This window comes from Bos indicus, chromosome 29, assembly GCF_029378745.1.
Source record: "Bos indicus isolate NIAB-ARS_2022 breed Sahiwal x Tharparkar chromosome 29, NIAB-ARS_B.indTharparkar_mat_pri_1.0, whole genome shotgun sequence".
In the NCBI taxonomy this organism is placed as follows: Eukaryota; Metazoa; Chordata; class Mammalia; order Artiodactyla; family Bovidae; genus Bos; species Bos indicus.
This window is the reverse complement of record NC_091788.1, coordinates 27,694,327-27,709,221: the sequence shown is the minus strand read 5'-3', so window position 1 is coordinate 27,709,221 and position 14,895 is coordinate 27,694,327. Positions and strand designations below refer to the sequence as shown.

Sequence of the window (14,895 nt, the reverse complement as noted above, 5' to 3'; positions counted from 1 at the left end):
ATTTATCATGTATGGAACTCTTTGTGCCTCTTGGACTTGATTGACTGTTGCCTTTTTCATGTTGGGCAAATTTTCAACTATAATCTTTTCAAAAAGTTTTCTCGTACCCTTTCTTTTCCTCTTCTTATTCTGGGACCTTTATAATTCAAATGTTGGTGTGTTTGATATTGTCCCAGAGGTTCTTGAGACTATTCTCAGTTCTTTTCATTCTTTTTACTTTATTCTAATCTTCAGAAATTATTTCCACCATTTAATCTTCCAGCTCACTGATTCATTCTTCTTCTACAGATATTCTGCTATTGATTCCTTCTAGAGCATTTTTAATCAGTAACTGTGTTGTTTGACTCTGTGTGTTTATTCTTTAGTTGTTCTAGGTCTTTGTTATTTTTATTGCATTTTCTCCATTTTATTTGCAATTTTTTAAAAATAATCTTTACTATCATTATTCTGAAATTTTTTTCAAGTAGTTGACTATTTCCTCCTCATTTGTTAGGACTTCTGTGTTTCTACTTTGTCCCTTCATTTGTGTAGTATTTCTCTGCCTTTTCATTATTTATATAACATTTTTTTTGAGGTGTCTTTTTCCCGGGCTTCTAGGTAGAATTCTTTCTTCCTTTTCCTTTCTGCCCTCCTAAGGTTTGTCCAGTGGTTTCTGTAAGCTTGGTGAGATTTGCTTAGTGAGTTTTTGTTTGTTTGTTTTTCCTCTGATGTACAAGTCTGAGTGAGATGGTAATCCTATCTGCTGATGATTGGGCTGTATTTTTCTTTTGTTTCTTGTTTAGATGAGGCATTCTGCTCAGGGTGCTACTGGTGGTTGGGTGATACCATGTCTTGTATTCAAGTGGTTTCCTTTGTGTGAGTTCTCACTATTTCATGCTCCCGAGGGTTAATTCTCTGGTATTCTAGGATGTTGGAACCAAAGCTACCACAAAGGCTCAGGGCTTGGTCTCTGGTCAGGAATGAAGATTCCACAAGGGGTTTGTTGTGGCATTAAGTTAGATTAAAGAAAACTTCATAGATGAGAAACCAAAGATGAACCCAAGTAAAATGGCAATTACAAAATCAGGCAAATAATACTTAAAATATTGCATGTGCTTACTTAACTTATATGCAGAGTACATCATGAGAAGTGCTGGGCTGGAGGATACACAAGCTTGAATCAAGATTGCCAGGAGAAATATCAATAACCTCAGATATGCAGATGGCACCACCCTTATGGCAAAAAGCAAAGAACTAAAGAGCCTCTTAATGAAAGTGAAAGAGGAGAGTGAAAAAGTTGGCTTAAAATTAAACATTCAGAAAACTAAGATCATGGCATCCGGTCCCATCACTTCATGGCAAATAGATGTGAAAAAAGTGGAAACAGAGGCTGACTCTATTTTTCTGGGCTCCAAAATCACTGCAGATGGTGATTTCAGCCATGAAATTAAAGATGCTTACCCCTTGGAAGGAAAGTTATGACCAATCTAGACAGCATATTAAAAAGCAGAGACATTACTTTGTCAACAAAGGTCCATCTAGTCAAGGCTACAGTTTTTCTAGTGGTTGTGTGTAGATGTGAGAGTTGGAGTATAAAAAAAGCTGAGCACCAAAGAATTGATGCTTTTGAACTGTGGTGTTGGAGAAGACTCTTGAGAGTCCCTTGGACTGCAAGGAGATCCAACCAGTCCATTCTAAAGGAGATCAGTCCTGGGTGTTCTTTGGAAGGACTGATGTTGAAGCTGAAACTCCAATACTTTGGCCACCTCATGTGAAGAGCGGACTCATTGGAAAAGACCCTGATGCTGGGAAAGATTGAGGGCAGGAGGAGAAGGGGACGACAGAGGATAAGATGGTTGGATGGTATCACCAACTCAATGGACATGGGTTTGGGTGGACTCCGAGTGCTGGTGATGGACAGGGAGGCCTGGCCTGCTGCGGTTCATGGGGTCGCAAAGAGTTGGACACGACTGAGTAGTGAACTGAACTGAACTGAACTGATACATATATACATATACACCCATGAGCAAAGTAAAAAGAGTCCAACAAAAATAAAGTACAGTAGGTTGACCCAGTGAACAAAGGAAACAGAAAATTATATTTACCAGTTAAGAATAAAACTAACTAAAGCATAAACTGGAAGACAAAACTAAAGCAAGTTGCCGAGTTGGAAATAAAACAATGAAAACAAAAGTAACAAATATGTTGAGAGGAAAGGAAAGAAAGAAGAAAGAAAGACCAGATATGCAAAGTTAAATGGAGTTAGATGAAGAAGATCTATATACATTAAATGTTAACTGCTTGGAGAAGGCAATGGCAACCCACTCCAGTACTCTTGCCTGGAAAGTCCCACGGACGGAGGAGCCTGGTAGGCTGCAGTCCATGGGGTCTCTAAGAGTCGGACATGACTGAGTAACTGAACTGAACTTAACTGAACACAGGGGGAGAAAATGGGGGGGAAAATTCAAAACAATCTACAGAACAATTCAAAACATAAGACTAATAAATATTTTGTTGAGTAACTGCTGTTAGAGTCCTTTGCCTTGCTGGGAATCACAGTCACCTTACCTCCCTAGAATGCCTTCTAACATTATCCTGATCTTTGGACCTTCTTTGAGGGCAGCTCAGCTTCTAAACTTGTCCTAAACCTGTGTGTTCTTGCCTCAAATATCCACAGTTATCAGAACTAGTGCATTTTCTTTTGTGGGAGCTCTCAATGACCTTTTGTATATTCCATAGACACAGAGTTTGCTTAGTTGATCGCGTGGATTTAATCTGCAGCTTGTACAGCTGGCGGGAAGGTTTTGGGTCATCTTTCTTAGCCACACTGCTCCCTGGCTTCCAATTGTGGCTTTATTTCCACCTCTGTAAGTGGGTTGATCTCCCAGATTTGCACCTGAGTCTGCCCTGGAGGATGTGAGCTTGCCCCTGTGAGGGCCTGGTGCAGAGGTAGTGCAGCTGTTTGGGTCACAGGGGTTATGACAACACCAGGTACTCAGGGGAGTCGGTGGCTAGGGCAGCAGGGAATATAGTGCTCTAGAAGGATATGACAATCAATATTGGCCAATGCACTCCAGTATTCTTACCCGGAGAAACTTCCTCCCTGCCAGAGAAGCCTGGCAGGCCACAGTCTACAGGGTCACAAGGAGTCAGACACTGCCAAAATGACCCTGCGTGCATAGACACAAGACTTTTTGGCCTGCAGCAGCTCTGCCCCAGTGAGATTTGAATGTGAAGGTGGCACAGCTGCTTGGCTTGCAGGGACCCTGGCAGTGCCAAGTTTGCAGGGACATGCACTGCCTCCACTGCAGGAGTTATGGCCATATCAAAGTCTTTTTTCCAGCCTCTTATAGCTGGCGATCAGAAGGCCTCTTTGGCCAGTCTTTCTCCACAGCTCCGCTTATGCAGGTTCTTAGAAGGCTCCCTTCGGTGGATTCCTTCTCTGCTGTTTGGTGTGTCAGGCACTTAGAGGGTCCCTTCTGACTGAGGTCCTACACTGTAGATAAGCACATCAGGCATTTAAAGGGGCACCCTGGGTGGAGCCCTACTCTCTAGTTTGCCTCATCGGTCACTTAAAGGAGCACCTTGGGTGTGTTCCTGTTCTGTAATTCAGTGCATCAGGAGTTTAATGTGCCAGCCTCGCTATTGTTCAGCTGCCGATGCTGGCCTGTTGGGGGAGAGAGGCTATGGTGATGGCTCTACCCCTATGTGTTACTCAGCAGTATCACCTTGCTTCCATGGATGCCCAGCTCTCCTCCACATGTATTTCCCACCACAGTCTCCTCCCTCACATCCCTTCGATCAGTCTTTCCACAGTAAAGAGCAGCCCTCGCCCTGGGATTGTTCCACAATCCCTAAACTTCACCTCCCAGCCACTGCTCCTTCTAGGCAACCTGTATCTCTGTCCGGGGCATGTATGTATGTATGTGTCCAACAAGGACTGTCTGATTCTCATTCTATTTAGGCTGCCACAGATCAGCTGTTTCACTCTCAGCCTTAAATGTTTCCCTTCTGACTCAGACAATTGTCCCAAAGTGGGGATCGGACCCCAGCTTCAGTTCCCCCACCCGCAAGGGAAGGTCCAGTCTTACTAACACTCCTGTTTTTCCCCCTAGTGCCTTCATCCTACCAAGTTTTTTGTGATTCTATATATTCTTTTCCTCTGGTCAGGACCTCCTGTCCACTCTCAGATGGTGTTCTGCATGCACTTCTGTGTCTGAAGTTGTATTCCTCTTGCATCTGTGAAGAGAGATGTGCTCTACATCCACCTACTCCTCCAGCATTTTGTACTTCCATTTGGTCTTTTTGTTTGATCAACACAGGTTTGAAATGTTTTTATTTTCATTATATCAAATGAAATAAAAGTGAAAATAGCATTGGAGATATCTAACAGAAAGGAATAGAGTCTCAAGGAAAGGTAGAAGCTTAATGTGTAGAAGAAAATTACTGGAAAGGTCTTACACTTACACACAATTACCTGGGGGCAATATATAACTGAGTAAAATCACAGTTCCTGAAGTCAGACATTCTAGCCTCTGTCTTTATTAGGTTTGGGACTGTGTGAATTTCCTCTATGTAAACTAACTTCAATTTATTCATCTTTCAAATGGAAAAAATACAAAGGCTTATCTAGAAAGAACACCATAAATATAAAAGTTATCTAATATAAAGCACTGGGCACAGTGTTTGATACTTTATACTATCTCAATAGTAATATGTTATTATTTTATGATGATCATTATAGTTATTCTTATTGTCATTTGTATTTCTTTGTACCTCACTGGAGCTTCTTTAATTCTTAAAATCTTTGACTTTACCCTTGATATTTCTCCATAAATAGTTAATATAACACAAACTCAAAGGAATTAGCCTGGAGGCAACTTGGGAAAAGTATTGTATGGGAAAATGATCCTTAATTTCCAAAACTTTGAACAGTAAAACTGAAAGATTATGTATCTCAGCAAACATATATAACGTATGTATACGTTATATACGTATATAACACCATGGCATTGAGTCTATTCATCTACATTTTCCACTGTCCAGAATTTTCCTCAGGGTCAATTTGACATCCTTATTCCACAAACTATAGATCACAGGATTCATCATGGGCACAGTGCAGGTATAAAACACAGAGGACACTTTCCCTTGGTCCATGGGGCTTACAGATGATGGCTGCAGGTACATGAATGCTGCAGATCCATAGAAAACAGCAACAGCTGAGATGTGGGAACTGCAGGTGCTGGAAGGCTTTGGACCTGCCCTCTGTGGAGTGGATGTGGAAGATTTTGTGGAGGATGAAGACATAGGAGGTAACAGTAGGTAAGGCAGGAATCAGGACATTGAAAGAACTTCAGACTAGAGCCAATAATTCGTTGAAATAAATGCTAGGACATGATGGCTCCATAAGTGGAAAAATATCACAGAAATAATGGTTAATCACATTGGCCTTGCAGAAATAGAGTCTCAGCATAAGGCAAGTATGGGATGTTGATTAAATGATTCACAAGATGTAAACTGCTGCTCTGACCTGGAAGCACCTATAATAAGACATGATGGCATTATAAAGCAAGGGGTTAGAGATGGCAACATAGCGGTCATATGTCATTTCAGCAAACATATAACTCTTTGCAATAATAAAAAGAAGAAAGAAGTAGAACTGAGTCATGCATTCAGGGTAGGAGATGATATTTTTTTCTCTCACAAAGCTCACCAGCATTTGGGGGTAATGACAGTGGACTGACAGAGATCAAAAAGTACACATTGCTGAGGAAATAGTACACGGGGGTGTGCAGGTGAGAACTGACGCCATGAGTGTGATCATGCCCTGGTTCCCCATCACGATGACCATATAGATTCTTAGGAAGAGAAGGAAAAATGGGCAGCTGGAATTGTGGTTGTTCTGTGAGCCCAGTGAGGATGAACTCAGTCAGTGAGGAGTGATTTCCAGAGTCCATTTTCTTCTCAGCAGGTTTTAAGTTTAAAAAACAGAAAATGAATGTACTTGTGTGTGTGTGTGTGTGTGTGTGTGAGAGAGAGAGAGAGAGAGAAAGATTTATGCACATATGTATGTGTGTGTGTGTGCTTGTCTGTATGAGAGGCAGAGAGTAATTCTGCAGAGATTATTCTTAATATCACATCAGAGGACATATATAATGAAGTGAAATTTCCAGTATATCCTGCTACTGTAGGCAAACAATTATTCTGATTGAACTAGGACAGAAATTATAAACTTCAAGAACGTTATAATTAAGTTACTTCATGAAGTTTAAGAGAAGCAACAATTTATGAATTTTTAAAGCCAGTCCAAAGGAATACTTCTAGTATTGTTTCTGAGTACTCATCTTTTCTCCAAGTTTCTATGTTTTTATATTAATATCATGCATGTTGAATGGCATAGAATTTTCCTTTCATTTATAATAAGTAATAGCAGTGCATGCTTTCTATAATTAATGCATAGAGGATTCACAAGTCTGTGGAAAGTAGTTATATTAGTCAGGGCTGTCTTTTTTAATAATATCTCAACTGAAAATATCTGAAGACCAGTATCATTTCACCTGAGATCTGATGTTTTCATGTTCCAACTTCCTTCTCCCTGGACTTTGACCACACAGGGCAGAGATGTAACTGCTTGGCACACACTATGTTTATACCTCAATAGGTTTTCCCACTCCAGGAACCATTCTTTCTTATTCTAATTTGAATAATCTTAGGGGTGAGAGTATAGTGGCCAAAATGCAAGTTATGTACTCCACCACTGTGAACAGGGCATAAGTGTACTAAGACAGATCTATGCAAAGCATTAAGCATTTGGTAGGCCAACATGGAAAAAGCAAGAGAGTTCCAGAAAAACATCTATTTCTGCTTTATTGACTATGCCAAAGCCTTTGACTGTGTGGATCACAAGAAACTGTGGAAAATTCTGAAAGAGATGGGAATACCAGACCACCTGATCTACCTCTTGAGAAATTTGTATGCAGGTCAGGAAGCAACAGTTAAAACTGGACATAGAACAACAGACTGTTTCCAAATAGGAAAAGGAGTATGTCAAGGCTGTATATTGTCACCCTGTTTATTTAACTTATATGCAGAGTACATCATGAGAAACGCTGGACTGGAAGAAACACAAGCTGGAATCAGGATTGCCGGGAGAAATATCAGTAACCTCAGATATGCAGATGACACCACCCTTATGGCAGAAAATGAAGAGGAACTAAAAATCCTCTTGATGAAAGTGAAAGTGGAGAGTGAAAAAGTTGGCTTAAAGCTCAACATTCAGAAAACGAAGATCATGGCATCTGGTCCCATCACTTCATGGCAAATAGATGGGGAAACAGTGGAAACAGTGTCAGACTTTCTTTTTCTGGGCTCCAAAATCACTACAGATGGTAACTGCAGCCATGAAATTAAAAGACGCTTACTCCTTGGAAGGAAAGTTATGACCAACCTAGATAGCATATTCAAAACCAGAGACATTACTTTGCCAACAAAGGTTCGTCTAGTCAAGGCTATGGTTTTTCCTGTGGTCATGTATGGATGTGAGAGTTGGACTATGAAGAAGGCTGAGCGCTGAAGAATTGATGCCTTTGAACTGTGGTGTTGGAGAAGACTCTTGAGAGTCCCTTGGACTGCAAGGAGATCCAGCCAGTCCATTCTGAAGGAGATCAGCCCTGGGATTTCTTTGGAGGGAATGATGCTGAAGCTGAAACTCTGGTACTTTGGCCACCTCATGTGAAGAGTTGACTCATTGGAAAAGACTCTGATGCTGGGAGGGATTCAGGGCAGGAGGAGAAGGGGACGGCAGAGGATGAGATGGCTGGATGGCATCACTGACTCAGTGGATGTGAGTCTGAGTGAACTCTGGGAATTGGTGATGGTCAGGGAGCCCTGGCGTGCTGCGATTCATACGGTCGCAAAGAGTTGGACACGACTGAGTGACTGAACTGAACTTAATGGATAAAGACTGTATGAGATATATATGATTTCTTATCAGTTCAGTTCAGTCGCTCAGTTGTGCCTGACTCTTTGTGACCCCATGAACCTAAATATTTTTTTAAATGAAATAAAGTTATCCAGGTCTTTCTAGTGCCAGAAACTATCTTAGGTCCTGCAGATATGGCAATAAAATACATGCCTGGGGATAACCTTTATGAACATTACAGTTCAGAGCATTGTGGACAATAAGTAGGTAACTACATACCCAAAATAATAAATGGCATTGTAAGAGGCATACTGGTTTGAGCAGTGTTGCAAAGCATGAAGGAGTTCTTAACTCAGATTTTAAGCTCTGGTAAGGATTTTGAAATAAGAGAACTGAAAGGTTGTTGCTGAACCATGAAAGACACCAGGATACTTGGTCCCCAGAGGAGAATTCAATCCAGGGCCAGAGATGTGGCTTGATTGCTCAGAGCTTTTGGGCAATAAAGTTTTATTAAAGTATAAAAGAGAGAAAACTTCTGACACAGACTTCAGAAGGGGGAAGGGGAATGTCCCCTTGCTAGTGTTAGCAATGGAGTTATATACCTTTTAATTAGTTATTGTCTGGTCACAAAAATATTCTCTTAAGCATTTTCTTCACGGCAACATTGACATCTTTATTCCTGAGGCTGTAGATCAAGGGATTCAGCATGGGCATAACAATAGTATAAAACACAGAGGAAACTTACCCTTGGTCCATGGAGCTCACAGATGTTGGCCGCAGGTACATAAATGCTGTAGATCCATACAAAATAGTGACAGCTGAGATGTGGGAGCTGCATGTGCTGAAGGCTTTGGACCTGCCCTCCGTGGAATGAATATGGAGGATGCTGGAAGTGATGAAGATGTAGGAGCTAAGGATGGTCAGGATGGGGGCAAAGATGTTAAGTGCACCAAAGCACAGAACCAGTAATTTGTTGACATAGGTACTAGAGCAGGAGAGCTTTAGGAGGGGCAGAAGATCACAGAAATAATGGTTGATCACATCTGATTTGCAGAAATGAACCCTAAGCATGCAGCCTGTGTGAGAGAATGCACATACCAATCTCATCATATACACTCAAAAATGAGGGAGAAACAGGCCTGATGGGACATGGTAATATTATACAGCAAGGGGCTACAGATGGCAACATAGTGGTCATATGTCATTGCAGCCAACAGGTAACCATCTGCAATTATAAAAACAAGAAAGAAAAAGAGCTGAGTCATGCATTCAGGGTAGGAGATGATGTTCTTCTCTGTCATAAAGTTCCCCAGCATTCTGGGGGTAATGACAGTGGACTGACAGAGGTCAATAAAAGACAAGTTACTGAGGAAATAGTACATGGGGGTGTGCAGGTGAGAACTGAGCCCGATCAGTGTGATCATGCCCAGATTCCCCACCACTGTGACCACATAGATTACCAGGAAGAGAAGGAAAAGGGGCAGGTGGATTCATGGCTGTTCTGTGAGCCCAGCAAGGATGAACTCAGTCACTGAGGAGTGATTTTCTGCTGCCATTTCCATCTGCATAGTCTCTGGAGGGGAAAGAGAAAAACATGGTCATTGGAGAGAATTCTTTTTTTTTTTTTTTTCATTTGGAGTAGAGTGTTCCATATAAATGATTCACTGTTTAGGCATCCTTTTGACCTATATAATCACTTAACTCTGGGTCTATTTATGGAAGCACAGTACATCTAAATCCAATATTTATAAAGCCTCATTTTCAAATATAATAAATATATTTTCTATTAAAATATTTAGCCATGTTTATCATCATTAAAATGTGCATGGCAGCTGTATGCATAACAATTAAAATTGTAAATAATTTAAATTTATGTTCAGCAACGGATGAATAGATGAGTGAGTCATAGTATAATACATACATACATAAAATATGCAGATCCATATATGTACATATGTATGTGTACATATAAATATAGATAAACATATACAGATGGCATCTATATATGGGATTTAAAGTGACATTCAGAGTCTCTTAATTCTTCACCTTCAGCCACAAACTGCCTCATCTGTCTACCCCATGATGCCATATCATTTTTTACCATTTTCTATGTGTGCCATAAAAATCAACCCTGAATATCCATTGGACAGTGTTGTTGGTGAGGCTGAAGCCCCAATGCTTTCGCCACCTGATGTGAAAAGCTGACTGATTGAAAAAGACCCTGATGCTGGGGAATATTGAAGGCTAAAGGAGAAGCAGGTAGCAGCTGTCTGTCTTTGTATATATTTTTTTTTCACATGAAATAATCCTACCAACTCTCTTTTCTCGGTTGTATGCTAAATAAGTTCTCTTTTCTTTTCAATCTTATTTAAGTTAGAAATCATCATGAAAACATTCTCCAACACCTTGTAATTGTTTTAACCTTCCTACTTAAAGTTCAGAAAACTGTCATTTCTAAACAGCACATTTTTAGACTTGAGATATGCTGTAAGTCAGATGATACACCGAATCAGACTTATTCTCCTCTGTGTAACAAGTAATTGCATAGTGTTCAGGATATAAATGGGATTTTATACATAATTCCATGCATGAATATATGAGGAATATTTGCCTGAATTTTCACATTAGTATTTCCAGACTTAATAGTCTCAAGTCACAGATGTGAGATGAATATACTCACCTTTCTTCTTGCTGGAAATCTCAACACCAAATTTAATTTGCAACATGCTTCCTTTGACTCAGAAGATAGCTCTGTATTGGTGTCAGGAATGATAGGTACCCAGCTTTCTGCTGTCTTTAGTGTCGAGAGGGCCAGCACAGCCCAGGTCTCAGAGCCCCTTTTGAAACCAATCTGCATCACAGGTCAGCATCTCTAACTCTGTCTTAGTGTATGTTTCTTCAGCTTTAAGGTAGCAAACATCTGCACCTTTCTCAGTTCTCCCCTGAGTGGTTGTGATCACTGTGCTATGAAGGTGTGTCCTGGATTTCATATATGCCAGGCAATAAATATGTTATGTATGTTAGTTGCTCAGTCGTGTCCGACTCTTTGCAACCCCACAGATTGCAGCCCACCAGGCCCCTCTGTCTAGGAGGTTCTCCGGGCAAGAACACAGGAGTGGGTTGCCATTTCCTTCTCCAAAAGGAACTATAGAAGAAAGAAAGTGAAGTCACTCAGTCGTGTCCGACCCTTTGAGACCTCATTGTAGCCCACCAGGCTTCTCCGTCCGTGGAATTTCCCAGGCAAGAGTACTGGAGTGGGTTGCCAGTTCAAATACTCTCCAAGGATTTCCATTTCTCAAGAGGCAAGCTCTTGAGAAAAGAAGCAGTTGCAGTTGACATGTCCACAGTTGTCTAATTTTTCACTTCAAGAGGGATTCTCTGTCAATCCTAAACTCATCAATTAGTGATTAAGATTTCTTCACAGATTCACCTGGATATTTTTTCAAAATCAGATCTTCATCCAGCAGTTCTGAGGAGCATTTGAGGTTTTGAGATTCTGCATCTCATACAATCTCCTAGCCAGAGCTACTAATTCCCAGTCCACTCTGTGAATAAAAGGTTTTAAAGGATTGGGCAACATTCTGACAAGTTATCTTAATATTAACATGGCAACAAATTTTAATATGATGAGGTAAATCATTTATCCTTGTACAAAAATGTATTTAATCAATTTTATATGTAAATACAAAATATACATATTAATTCAAAGTCCAATCTATATGCTATTGGATTTAAAGTTATGGGGTAAGAATTCAGAATATTAACTTAATTTTTTACTTTTTTAGGTGCTCACTATTAATGATTCTAGTTGCTAAGTTACATATATAAAATATTTTATTAGGCACTTATGTTTCATGTTACTTCTATTCTTATATATTATATTTTCACTTTTTGTTCTAAAATAGGAAAATTGGAACCATACTTAGAAATGATTGTATCAAGATAATTGCACACTCAAGTCAGGAGAGATCTTATAGTTAAATATAAGAAGAGTCAGTTACTTTTACCAGTTTATACTTGTGTTACATTGAAAATGAAAGTCACTCAGTTGTATCCAATTCTTTGCGACCCCATGGACTATGGGTTCATAGAATTCTTACAGGCCAGAATACTGGAGTGGGTAGCCTTTCCCTTCTCCATGGGATCTTCCCAACCCAGAGATCAAACCCAGGTCTCCTGCATTACAGGCGGATTCTTTACCATCTGAGCCACAAGGGAACCTAGTGTTTCTCAATTTTATACTCATTTAAACTCATTAAAAAATTATCAGGGGAGTTTTTTCTCTTTTTTTTTAATTTCAATACTGAGGGTGAACTCTATGCCAATCAAGTCAAAATTTTAGGGTGTGAGGTCAGATATCAATATTTATCAAAAACTTCTCAACTTTTAATGTGCATGGAAATAACCTAAGGATCTTGATCAAAAGCAGATTCTGATATTAAGTCTCGTGTATGGTTTGAGACTATACATTTTAAATAAAATTTCTCAGATTTTTGCCACTATTTCTCATCCGTAGACCACTCTGAGGAACAAGGTTCTAGAGGACCTTTTGTTTTGAATACCTCCCACTAGAGTTCTTTCAGATTCAAGGAAAATCCACCATGCCCATGCATGAAAAATCTTTTAGCTTTGGATTTTCTGTGGCTGCAGGATTCTGACATGTTTGGAGAAAAATACTGTGTCGGGAATGCCACCTTATAAGTGAACAGACTACAACTGAAGTTGCTTCAGTGTGCCAAATAAAAGAAGTGAGAGAGAGAGTTGGAGTTTGGTAATGGTCAGATATAGAAAGAATGTAAACAAGAAGTAAACAGATCATTTCTATAATTATTCAGAAATTAAACATATGAAGATACCCATAGAGCCATTCTTTCAGTTCTGACAGGGTTTATGTACTGATTTAGCTGATTTATATATATATATATATATATATATATACACACACACATATTCTGACTATATATAACAGACTAGGAATCATGCCTAAGATAGAAGTTGTAATTGTAACCATTTTAACCTTCTTTTATAGTACTGATGTAAATTAAGTCAAATAATATGAAAATAATAAGACAAATAATATGAAAATTAAGTCAAATAATATGAAATAATTGAAAATGAATGTTTGACATTGATGAATGAGTGGATAATGAACTACATGGGTGGTAAATAAAATTATGTTATATATATACATATATATATAGCCATATATTTGGACACTACAGGTGAATAAGGCAGCACACTACCCAAAGAACTTTGATCTGTCAGTAATGAGTAAGACGCTTTGAACTGAGAAGAGGCAGAAGACGACTGAGTATCTAGAGTTTCATGTGAATTTATAGCTACCAGATGTTAATGACCAGAAGTTAAAAAGGAGCAATATGAGGGGAGAGAAGTGATGTTTCCAAGATAAAACTGACAAGAAATGGCAATTGTTTATAATTTATGTGGCAAAAGGGTGTGAACCTCATGAAAGTAATACAACTTACATAATTTGGGGTTATTATGAGTAGTTGTTTTTTTTGTTTTTTTTTTTTTTTTTTAGTAGAATGTTATATATTTTTCTTTTTTTTCTTTTTTTTTTTTAATTTTTATTTAATTAGTATACATGTGTTCCCCATCCTGAACCCTCCTCCCTCCTCCCTCCCCATACCATCCCTCTGGGTCGTCCCAGTTCACCAGCCCCAAGCATCCAGCATCATGCATTGAACCTGGACTGGCATCTCGTTTCATACATGACATTTCACGTTTCAATGCCATTCTCTCATATCTTCCCACCCTCTCCCTCTCCCACAGAGTCCATAAGACTGTTCTATACATCAGTGTCTCTTTTGCTGTCTCGTATACAGGGTTATCGTTACCATCTTTCTAAATTCCATATATATGCGTTAGTATACTTTATTGGTGTTTTTCCTTCTGGCTTACTTCACTCTGTATAATAGGAGTAGTTGTTAACGTAAATTTATTGTTGTAGTTTAATGGCAAGATTGTGTTGGATGGACGCTTTGCAACCCTGTGGACTGTATCCCACAAGACTCCTCTCTCTGTGAGATTTCCCAGGCAAGAATACTGGAGGGGTTGCCATTTCCTTCTCCAGGGAATCTTCCCCACCCAAGGACTGAACTCACGTCTCCTGCGTTGGCAGCTGTATTCTTTACCATTGAGCTACCAGGGAAACCCCTAGAGATAATAATGTGTTGGGCTACTTGTGTAAAATTGTTGGCATTAAACATGATAATTTGAATCTCTTTGATTAGTCTTACTATAAGTTTCTGCAGTCACTCTGCATTTGATCTTTTTGCTTGATCAACACAAGTTTGAAATATTTTGATTATTTTCATTAAATCAAATGAAATAAAAGCAAAAATCACATTGGAGAGATCTAGTGAAAAGCAATACAATCTCACAGGAGATAGAAACTTAATGTGTAGAAAGAAATTACCTGGAAGGCCTTACATTTACCCACAGTAACCTGGGGCCAATAGATTACTTTGGGTATAATCACAGTTCTTGGAGCCAGACATTCTAGTCTCTGTCTTTATTATGTTTGAGACTATGGCTATTTACTCAAATTAAACAAGCTTCAATTTATTCATCTTTCAAACAAAAACAATACTAGGGCTTGCCTTGAAAGAATATCATAAATATTAAAGAAAGTTGTCTAATATAAAGTGTTGGGCACAGAGTTTGATATTTTATACTATCTCAATAGTAATATGTTATTACATTATGATGATCATCATAGTGATTCTTGTTGTTTGTATTCTTTTTATAGTACACTGGAACTTCTTTAATTCTCAAGAGTCTGTGACTTTATTCTTGATATTTCTCCTTATATAGTCAATATAACACAAACTCAAAGGAATTAGCCTGGAGGGAATTTGGGAAATGTATTGTATGGGAAAATGATCCTGAATTTCAAAAATTTGAACAACAAAGTGAAAACATTACATATCTCAGAAAAGGTATTTTTGATATGACACCAACGTTGAGTCTAT

At 39.0% G+C, this 14,895-nt stretch overlaps 2 pseudogenes; both read right to left on the bottom strand.

Moving 5' to 3' along the window:
• Window positions 1-5,001: 5,001 nt before the first annotated feature.
• LOC109554045 (putative olfactory receptor 8G3) lies at window positions 5,002-5,936 on the bottom strand (annotated as a pseudogene).
• A 2,588-nt stretch (window positions 5,937-8,524) lies between these two features.
• On the bottom strand, window positions 8,525-9,787 carry LOC109554242 (olfactory receptor 8G1-like; annotated as a pseudogene).
• Between the last annotated feature and the right edge of the window lie 5,108 nt (window positions 9,788-14,895).